Source organism: Carassius carassius, chromosome 6 (assembly GCF_963082965.1).
Source record: "Carassius carassius chromosome 6, fCarCar2.1, whole genome shotgun sequence".
NCBI lineage: Eukaryota > Metazoa > Chordata > Actinopteri > Cypriniformes > Cyprinidae > Carassius > Carassius carassius.
The window spans coordinates 30,721,012-30,730,273 of record NC_081760.1 but is presented as its reverse complement, the minus strand read 5'-3'; the positions used below and the strand labels follow the sequence as shown (position 1 = coordinate 30,730,273).

General features: G+C 37.5%; 1 long non-coding RNA gene across 2 annotated transcripts; it reads right to left on the bottom strand.

Annotated features, from left to right (window-relative positions):
* Window positions 1-336: 336 nt before the first annotated feature.
* LOC132141981 (uncharacterized) lies at window positions 337-3,191 on the bottom strand. 2 transcript variants are annotated; one of them, XR_009433985.1, is made up of 4 exons: window positions 3,091-3,191; window positions 2,666-2,834; window positions 1,984-2,040; window positions 337-1,068 (listed from the first exon to the last, which is right to left on the bottom strand). It is a non-coding gene; the product is annotated as an uncharacterized LOC132141981 (long non-coding RNA). The 2 variants fall into 2 exon arrangements; XR_009433984.1 differs by lacking the exon at window positions 3,091-3,191 and having other exon boundaries at window positions 2,666-2,934.
* Window positions 3,192-9,262: the final 6,071 nt, after the last annotated feature.

Genomic DNA, 9,262 nt, shown 5'->3' with positions numbered 1-9,262 from the left:
TACCAGCAAAATTCTTCCTACCCTAATTAACATTTCAGTGTTTGTTCTGGCTGTATTATTTTAGTATCATTGAAAAATACTATTATAGTTTTCTTAATATATTAAAATAGATTTAGCTAAAGTTTTTGTAACATTGTTTGTTGTTTTGTTTGTCTTTTTTATTATTGGTTCGGTTATTGTAGGTCTCAGTTCATTATTGCATCTGTTGCAATCTCAATGCCCTGTACATTACTGATGCATAATGTACTGTACTGTACATTAGTCTCATAATGACTGCAAGTAGAAGATTATTCAAGGATGCATTTATGAATGTGTTTGAGGCTCTGTTTTTTTTTTTAAACATTCATTTGAGAATAAGGAATTCTTTAACTATAACATACTGTCAAAATTGGGCTCAACACCTTAAAAATGTCATGCATTGTTGCACTGTCTCATAAGAAATTATGCATTTTTACTCTCTGATAGTAAAGGCTATCATTAAAATCCAGTCCTACCCAGTGAACTAAATTCTGAGTAATTCTTTCAGATTTTGACTTCAAAAGAGTAATGTGGAAACTGAAGGGCAAGAGGCATGACAAACCACACAAAGACCAGTCTAGAGAGAGATAGAAACGACTTAAAGGATGAAGTCACTAGATAGTTTGTCCAGATTTATCTGTGTGCATGTGCGTGTTTACGTGGGAGGGTACAAGCACACGCTAGTGTGTGATCCCGTCTGTTGAAACTACCAGTTCAAACACAGATTCTTGGTAATACTGGAGCCCCCGAAAACAGTTAACCATCCTCAGCTGTGGGAAAATACTTCAAATGTCACATGTGCACAATCTCCTTCCCCTTCCCTTTCCAGAGACAGCATTGGCCAAGATGATAAACATCCTGAAATCCAGGCCCACAGAAAACACAAGGCAGAACTGGGGTTTGGGCTCAACTGCCCATTGATATTGCATAGATGATGCTGAAACCTTGATGGGACTGACTGGTTCTGTGAGGATCTCCAGACTGACAGAAACATTTTTAACAGTCCTCTCTATATCAGCAATCAATCTTACTGCAATTTCATCTGACCACCTAGGGAAAATAAAATGCATTGTCTTTGTCACAGTTTGTTGATCTTGATAAATTAGACTTGTTAGTGGTTGTTAGTGTTGTTAGAGTTGTTAGTGGTTCGGCCAAAAGAAATACTTTTTAAAACAGCCTTGCAACACCAGCGGTTTTGTTCTTTTCTGTCATTTAGCAGGGATTGTGATTGCTCAGGAGGTTATGTCCTTAAAAACTGACCTCATTATTTAATATAATACCTGAAAATACCTATACAGAACTATTGCATCCTTCATATCTCTGAAGATTCTTTAGTTTTATCAGTTTTATAAATGAAAGATACAGCTTTATGCTTCTCTCTGGAAACAGCTGAGCTCTTGGAGGCGTGCCATGGTTGGACTCGGAGCTAAAGAGTCTCGTGACCGGGATATTTTATTGCTAGGACCACTCCATCTTTCAATATCAAACAATCAAACTGGCCCTTGTTTAGACTATAAAGCATTCATCAATGAAATGACAAAAACAAACTGCATCCACTTGCACTTCGTTGCTGCCCGAGGAAAACAAACAGCATCCACTCTTCCCTTAACACTAGGCTCTTTGGGAAGTTGAACACGGTTATCTTTCTCTCAAAACCAAGAACACATTTCTGTATTGACATTCTTCCCTAGCAAGTACTGTGCAGTGCTGCCGATAACTTCCATAACCCCAATGAAACACATTGATGGGCTGCTATTGCTCACGCTCTATTTGCTGTGTGCATGCGCTCTTCAGGAAGAAGTGCCCATACAAGAAATTTCTCCCTTCATGATGTCATTGAGGACCATTCTCTAAAAAGTTTGGGCACCCCTGGTCTAATGGCTGTCACAAAGACACCAGCAATACTGCCAGATACTTCACTTCCACCCACTTGTTCACATTCATCAGAATTTTTATGTACTTCACCTGTCAACACTTATCAGTCTCAGTATTTAGCCACCTTCCCCACCTCAGTGTCTGGTCCTGTGACACATTCAAGTCATATTGGATAGACTGTATTTACAAGTTGAAAGCACATGAATGGAACCACAAAGTTGTTATTATGAGTGGGAGACTCATTTTCTTTAATCCCGGAGTTTCTGAGTTGGGGCTGTGTCAGTGAGACACATGGCGAAATCGATGGATGCAACATCTGTTGATGAAGGTTTTTGAAGTTTTTGTGGAAATTTTATTTTAGTTGTCCTATAGACTTAAATTGGTCATTTTCTTGTTGTATGCAGCAAGTTAATTACATAAGTATAACAAAAATATATATATAATTTCTGCACCTACACGTATAGGTGAGAAATAATTAGATTTTGCCATGTGTTTTTATTTTTTTGGTTTTATTTTCATATTTTTTTTAAAATCTCTTTAGTGTTTGTTGATGCTGAAAACCAGTAACATTGTGATCCTGGTCTAACAATACCAGATTTTGTAAAATCACACTTAACGTGGCTTCACAAATTATTAAAAATAATAAAAATGACTGATGCAAATTCTTTGCTCTTCACGTTACATAAGCGGAGTTAAACTGTGCTGCATTTTCTTGTAATTTTATTAAAGGGTATGCTACCATCTTGTGCCGATGAACGTGACTTGAACCCACCTGATGTCGTAACTTTGACTTGTCAACTCACAAGTACAGGCTTCCCAGGAGGATTTGAATGCAGGATTGTTGTTCACTAGTGTGCATCAACTTACCTGTTCTACCTACCTGTTCATCAAATCCTTTCCAGTTGTCTGTCTTCATCCCAGCATATCGTCTCTGCCTCAACCTGCAAAGAGACCCACAGTGACTATTCTGTTAAGTCAGGGGTTTCAAACTCAGTTCCTGGAGAGCCCTGCAGAGATTCAACTCTAATTAAACACACCTGATCCAACTAATGAAGTCCTCCAGGCTTATTTGAAAACTACATGGTATGTGTGTTGGAGCAGGGTTGGAACAAAACTCTGCAGGACTTTGGCCCTCCAGGAATTGAGTTTGAACCCTTTGAGCTAATCTGCTCAAGATTTTATGCCATATTTTCTCACCTGTGATCATCACTTGATCCTCTGTCTCCTGCTTGCTGACGATGGCAGAGTTCTATCATATGGTTAATAAAAATATCTCTTAAGTGTTTAGATCATTGGTCTCAAACTCAATTCCTGGAGGGCCACAGCTTTGCACAGTTTTACTCCAATCCTAATCAAACACACCTGATCCAGCTAATCAAGGTCTTCAGGATTACTAGAAACTTCCAAGCAGGTGTGATTTGGAGCTGATTGGAGCTAAACTCTGCCGAGCTGTGGCCCTCCAGGAATTGAGTTTGAGACCACTGGTTTATAGGGAAAGCATTTTTTTTGGACTGTTATAAAGCTGTTGACACTTTAGAACATGATTTTTATATTTTCAAGCACTTAAAGAAATTGGCTTTGGTACTACCTTCTGTAAAACTGTATATAAATGCAGATAGCTCAATTAAGTTAAGCAGTGATACCTCCAAGATTTTCTTTAAATCCTTGAGTTAGGAACGGATGCCCAGTAGCTCCTTATTTGTTTGTAATTGCAGTGCATTTTTTTTAATTTAGATATTAAAAGGAGCAGTTTAAAAGGCATCACAATAGAAAAATGCAGAACTAATTATCAGTCAACTAGCTGATGATACAGTGTTGACTCCTCTCCAGTCTCAGTAGCTTTAAATACCCTTCAAGCATTTTCCAAAGCATCTGGTCTAAATCTTTATATAGATTAATGTGAATTACGTCCCATTAAAAATGGTTGTGGTTAAATGTTAAATGTCTAACTGATACAAAGGTCCAACTGTTTATTTTACTATTATGATGTATTTACTTTTAAATCATGTTTTTTGCCCAGTCACATTTTAATCCAAAACAAATTAGTTTTAATTAATGCTGCAGTTTTATCATCAAGTCACAGGAGCCGCCACTGTAACATATCACATGTCATAACATGCCAAAGCACAGTGTGCAAAAGCAATCCATAATAATGAACAGTGGCCTTGAGCAGAGTCTAGAGCTTATCCAGAAATCCTTTCAGAAGCATCCTGCATACGTTTAGAGGAAATCCTAGCCATGCCTACGGACTGATTTAATTACAGAAGCTTTCTGGGTTGAAAATCCTAGTACAGTGCCGGCTAATCCTCAGAGCATAACATCATTTTACATTCTTATTAAAGAGATTAATGCGATTTGTAAGATCCTCTACTGATGCACTCTACATTTACTATTTATACAAATTAGACATGTTTTCTATCAGGTCTTACAGGAGGTTATTTGAGGTTTGAAGACTAAAGATTTAGCTTTTATTTTATTACAAGAATAGTTCACCAAACATGAAAATCCTGTCATCTTTTATTCATCCATGTGGTTTAATTTATTCAATGGAACACAAAGAGATACTGGTTGCTATTTTCTGTGAAGCATAATTAGTTCCCAATGTTCAATGAAGCTTGACGAGAGAAAAAAAAAATTATATATATATATATAATTTTTTATTTATTTTTTTTAAACTTTTTTTTTTATTATTATTATTTTTTCACACCTCTCTAAGTTTTGTCTGTGTGTGAAGACTCTGCAGGCAGTGGTGTAGCGCAAATCTATGAATGAATGTCCCAAAATGGAGTAAACTTCAACAGATGTTTAGTGCTCAGGGAGAAGGGAACAATAAACACTGTGTAGGGACCATGTCTTTTGGAACACAGTTTATGCATGGAGCTCTCTTCTATAAACGAGAGCGAGAGATGCAAAATATGCAAAGCCAGGTGTCGCGAGGACTGGAATTGAGAACCACTTGACTACAGCAGGTTGTTTCAAACCTCTCCTGTCCCCCCAGCCCTGCACATTTTTATATGTCTCTCTCATCTAACACACCTTATTCAACTCATCAGCTCATTAGTAGAGACTCCAAGACCTGAATTGGGTGTGTCTGATAAGGGAGACATATAAAATGTGCAGTGCTGGGGGTCCTCCAGGACAGGTTTGAAAACCCCTGCACTAAAGAATACAGATGCACTGTGGGCATCGTACTTAATGAATGGTGTCCACAGTACTTCCTCTGCGCTCTGGTTTAGCTCGCTCATTTTCTTTCACTCATTTCATTCAGTGCACTGATATTAATTAAATTTGTGGAGTAATGTGGGGAATAGGGAATGTGAGCGATTTCAGCCAATGAATTAAGCTTTGTAACCAATTCAACTCTGTTCTCCAAACAATCCAAAAACTAGATATCATAGCTAGTCATGGTTCTTATTTATTGTCATTGAAATTCCCAATAATAATAATCTGACAATTTGAATAACCTCCAGTTTTTCATATAATACAATTCTACAGTACTATAACAGTACCTTCAAGATTATTCACATCCTGAATATAAAACAATATAATACTACAGTATCTCGAGGTAATTCCCTTCTCGAATATTTCTTATTAAATTCCAATACTTAGAGGTAATTCCCCTTCCTAATTATTGTGATGCATCCTGTCAAGAAGCTGCTATCACAGCCTCAAACCATACATGAGAATAAGGGCCTGTATTCACAAAACATTTTATCTTACCACAAAGACTTCCCTTAAATAGCAGTAGAAGTTTTTTGCTAAGTTTTCTCTTAAAACCTATTCATCAAATGTAATAATTATGAATGTGTTAGGGGAAAACACCAAGTACACTGCATTAACATTTTAATAATTTATTGTTACACTAGTGCTTTCTGTTTTTGGTTTAAGAGATGAAGTCGGCAACACTGACTAATCATCTATGCAGTATGTGCCTGTATGCATGTTTAATTTGGATTAACCTACTGTACATACTCAGAGAATATTTGTTTTCTGTTTGAATTGGTTCATTTTAAAAGTTTCACTCTCTATTGATCTATTGTTCATGTCTGTAATAAGAGAAGCATACACATTTTCAAAGTGACACACTCAAGTTCACAGACCAAGACGGCAGAAATTGTATCCTGCTTGCTTTCATTATTTTACAAAACCGCAAATATATGTAGAGTCTTTACAGATACAAAAGATGCATTACTTTTATCTGTGTGACCAGAAATTACGAAGTATTTTAAGAGCAAATTATCGCACTAGAGCCTCCATCTGTCATGCAATAGCACACTCTGCATAAACACGTGAACAGCACACTTTTTTTCTAGGCTAACATTAGATTGAGCTGCCATGTAAAGTTGGGCAAGCGTGATTTCACCAAGTACAACATGTTCCTGGATCAACATCCTTGTTGATCCTGGAACAACATTCCAATCAACCAATCAGAACGGAGATATAACTTTTCAGAAAATATCTGTTTTAGGGTTACAATCAGATTTAGATGCTTCTACACCCTTGTTAATCAGCTATTATTTCCAACTGATTTTAGGAATAAATTATGGGCAAGGTTAGGTTTAGGGGTAGGGATTGGGTTATGTTTATATTTTTGGACAATAATGTTGATCCAGGATCATCAGAAGATGTTGATCCAGAAACATGTCTTACTTGGCAAAATCACAGCGACCTGTAAAAAGTTGCTACTACAAAGATATTTCAGATTATAAGCCATACTGGAGGTCCATGAATGTTAGGTGAGCATATGGATGGCTATATATATATATTTATTTATTAATATATAATAGCTATACATTAAGGATATAGTAAAAAAAAAGTTTTAGCTTTAAGATGTTTTATGAATACGGGCCCAGGCCCGTATTCATAAAGATTCTAAGTATCCTCTCAGAAAACTCTTGATTTAGTTTAAAAACTTTTACGTAGGAGTCTTAGCTTAAGAGCGATTCGGGACCGATCTGAGAGCAACTCTGAGTAAGGAAAAGACAAAAACTTTCATCTTAGTGAGGAGGCGGGGTTGACCCCGTTGCTATGTATGACACAATCTTTTGAAGACTGTGATTGGTTGGTTGTCCAAGAAAGAAAAAAAGTGATTTTAAGTACAGGGTCTATTCTAATTCTCACTTTGAATTTACATGCGTAATTTTTCCTTATTTAATTTTTCTAAAATTTAACCGTTCTCTCTCTCTCTCTCTCTCACACACACACACACACACACACACACACACACACACACACACACACACACACACACACACACACACACACACACACACACACACACACAAACACACACACATACACACACATTATATGTGTATATAAATCCTTTTTTTATTTACCATGCTTTTAATTTCCTGTAAGGTATTTGATTGGCTTAGAATGATAAAAATTGTTCCGCTCTTTCCAATTACAGTGATTGCTGTCCTATTTAAGTGGCAGTTTGAATGTTGGTTTTAATGTATCAAACATGGAATCAAAACCAAGAAGGGCGAGAAAGCCAAACTGGACAGAGGAACAGTGTTTACTGTTAGCCCAGTTAGTGGATGAACACAAGGCCATTCTTAAAGGAAAATTCGGGCCCGGTGTCACAGCAAGGGACAAGAAGCAGACATGGGAGCGTATAGCACAAACTATTAACGGTTCATTACCCCTGCTTGTGCGCACCTGTAAACCTGCTATATTCATAAATGCAGTTTTTTGAGCCTGCAAGGTGGGAATGTCCAGTGGAAACTAAATGAACTGCGACACAATAAGATGTTTTGAAAGTGCTGTAATTGTTTGTGTGATCACTCTGCTTACAGAAGGTTGTGACAGACCCAAATCATCACTATTGCATTGTTGCATTTCCCAGTTGCCAAATATCGTAATGTAGGGATTACTTTAATTTCTGGCGCTATGGCATTTCTGTGCTGTGTCGGAGATGATAGCACGTCTCTAATAAGATCAGTCACAAACATGATCCCTGCACTATCTAATCTATAGTGTCTTATTAACTCACTGTCATCCATTGTCTGCAACACATTTCTTCTGCCTCTTCGTCTTTCTGCCATTTTCTCCTCTGCTAAAGAAACTCTTGAGCCTCTTAAAAGTCCTCGTCTGTGCTCCTAACAAGTTTGACCTTAAGACCTCTTTTAAGGGTTAAGATGCTTTCTGAATTACTTTTGTCTTTACCAGGATTTTTTCTTTAATTTTTAAACGCCCACATTTCTAAGAATTTTCTTAGAATTTTGTCACTAGGAGCTACTTTTTGCATTAAGATTCTTTATGAATACGGGCCCAGGTCTTTCGCATCTACTCTCACCGCCCTTCACAGGTGTATGCTGATCTGAAACAAGAACGTTAATATAGGGCTGAAACGATTCCTCGAGTAACTCGATTCCAAAAAATGATCGCGGCAAATTCCTCTGCCTCGAAGCCTCTTTTAATTTATTTTAAATCTCACGTCAGGTTCTTTTGCAATGATTTATTTAATGTGACACAACGTGTTTACGTCACCCACAAAGCGGGAGGGGGCACAAGCGCTGCCTCTGAAATCGCATACTGCAAGGAGTCAGCAGTGTTTTGATTTGAGGGCGTGGGCAAACGTAAAGAGAACGTCGTGGTGTGTGTCCATTGCAAGATAGAGCTGGCATACCACAACTAGGGCCCTATGATTTCCGCGATGCAGAAAACGCGGACGGAATCGCAGAACGAGTCATTATCTGGCTCTGGCTCACAGCAGTTCAGTCTGTGTACTGTTTGAGTAAATGAATTACTCCGGGATATTGGTTTGTTTGAACTCAGAGGGAGTGTCAGCCACATTAAAAAAGTTAAAAGCTTAAGTCATTTGTGGATTAATGTGTATTGGAGACGCGAACCGTTTAAAACGATTCAGTTCGATTTGGTGAACTGGTTCAAAAAGATCCGGTTACATCGAATGATTCGTTCGCAAACCGGATATCACAAACTGCTTTGTTTTGAACTGTCTTACAACAGACACGGAAAAGAAGACAATGCTGAATAAAGTTGTAGTTTTTGCTAGTTTTGGACCAAAATGTATTTACGATGCTTCAAAAAAATCTAACTGACCCTCTGATGTCACATGGACTACTTTGATGTTTTTCTTACCTTTCTGGACATGGACAGTATACCTACACACAGCTTCAATGGAGGGACTAAGCTCTCTCGGACTAAATCTAAAATATCTTAAACTGTTTCAAAAATAAACGGAGGTCTTACGGGTTTGGAACAACATGAGGGTAAGTTATTAATGACATAATTTTGCAAATTGGGCGAACTAACCCTTTAATGATGATGACACATTCAGATATTGAGTTTGTAGTAAACAGAACATGAACACGAGTAGAGCAGCTGATGATACTGAACTGCA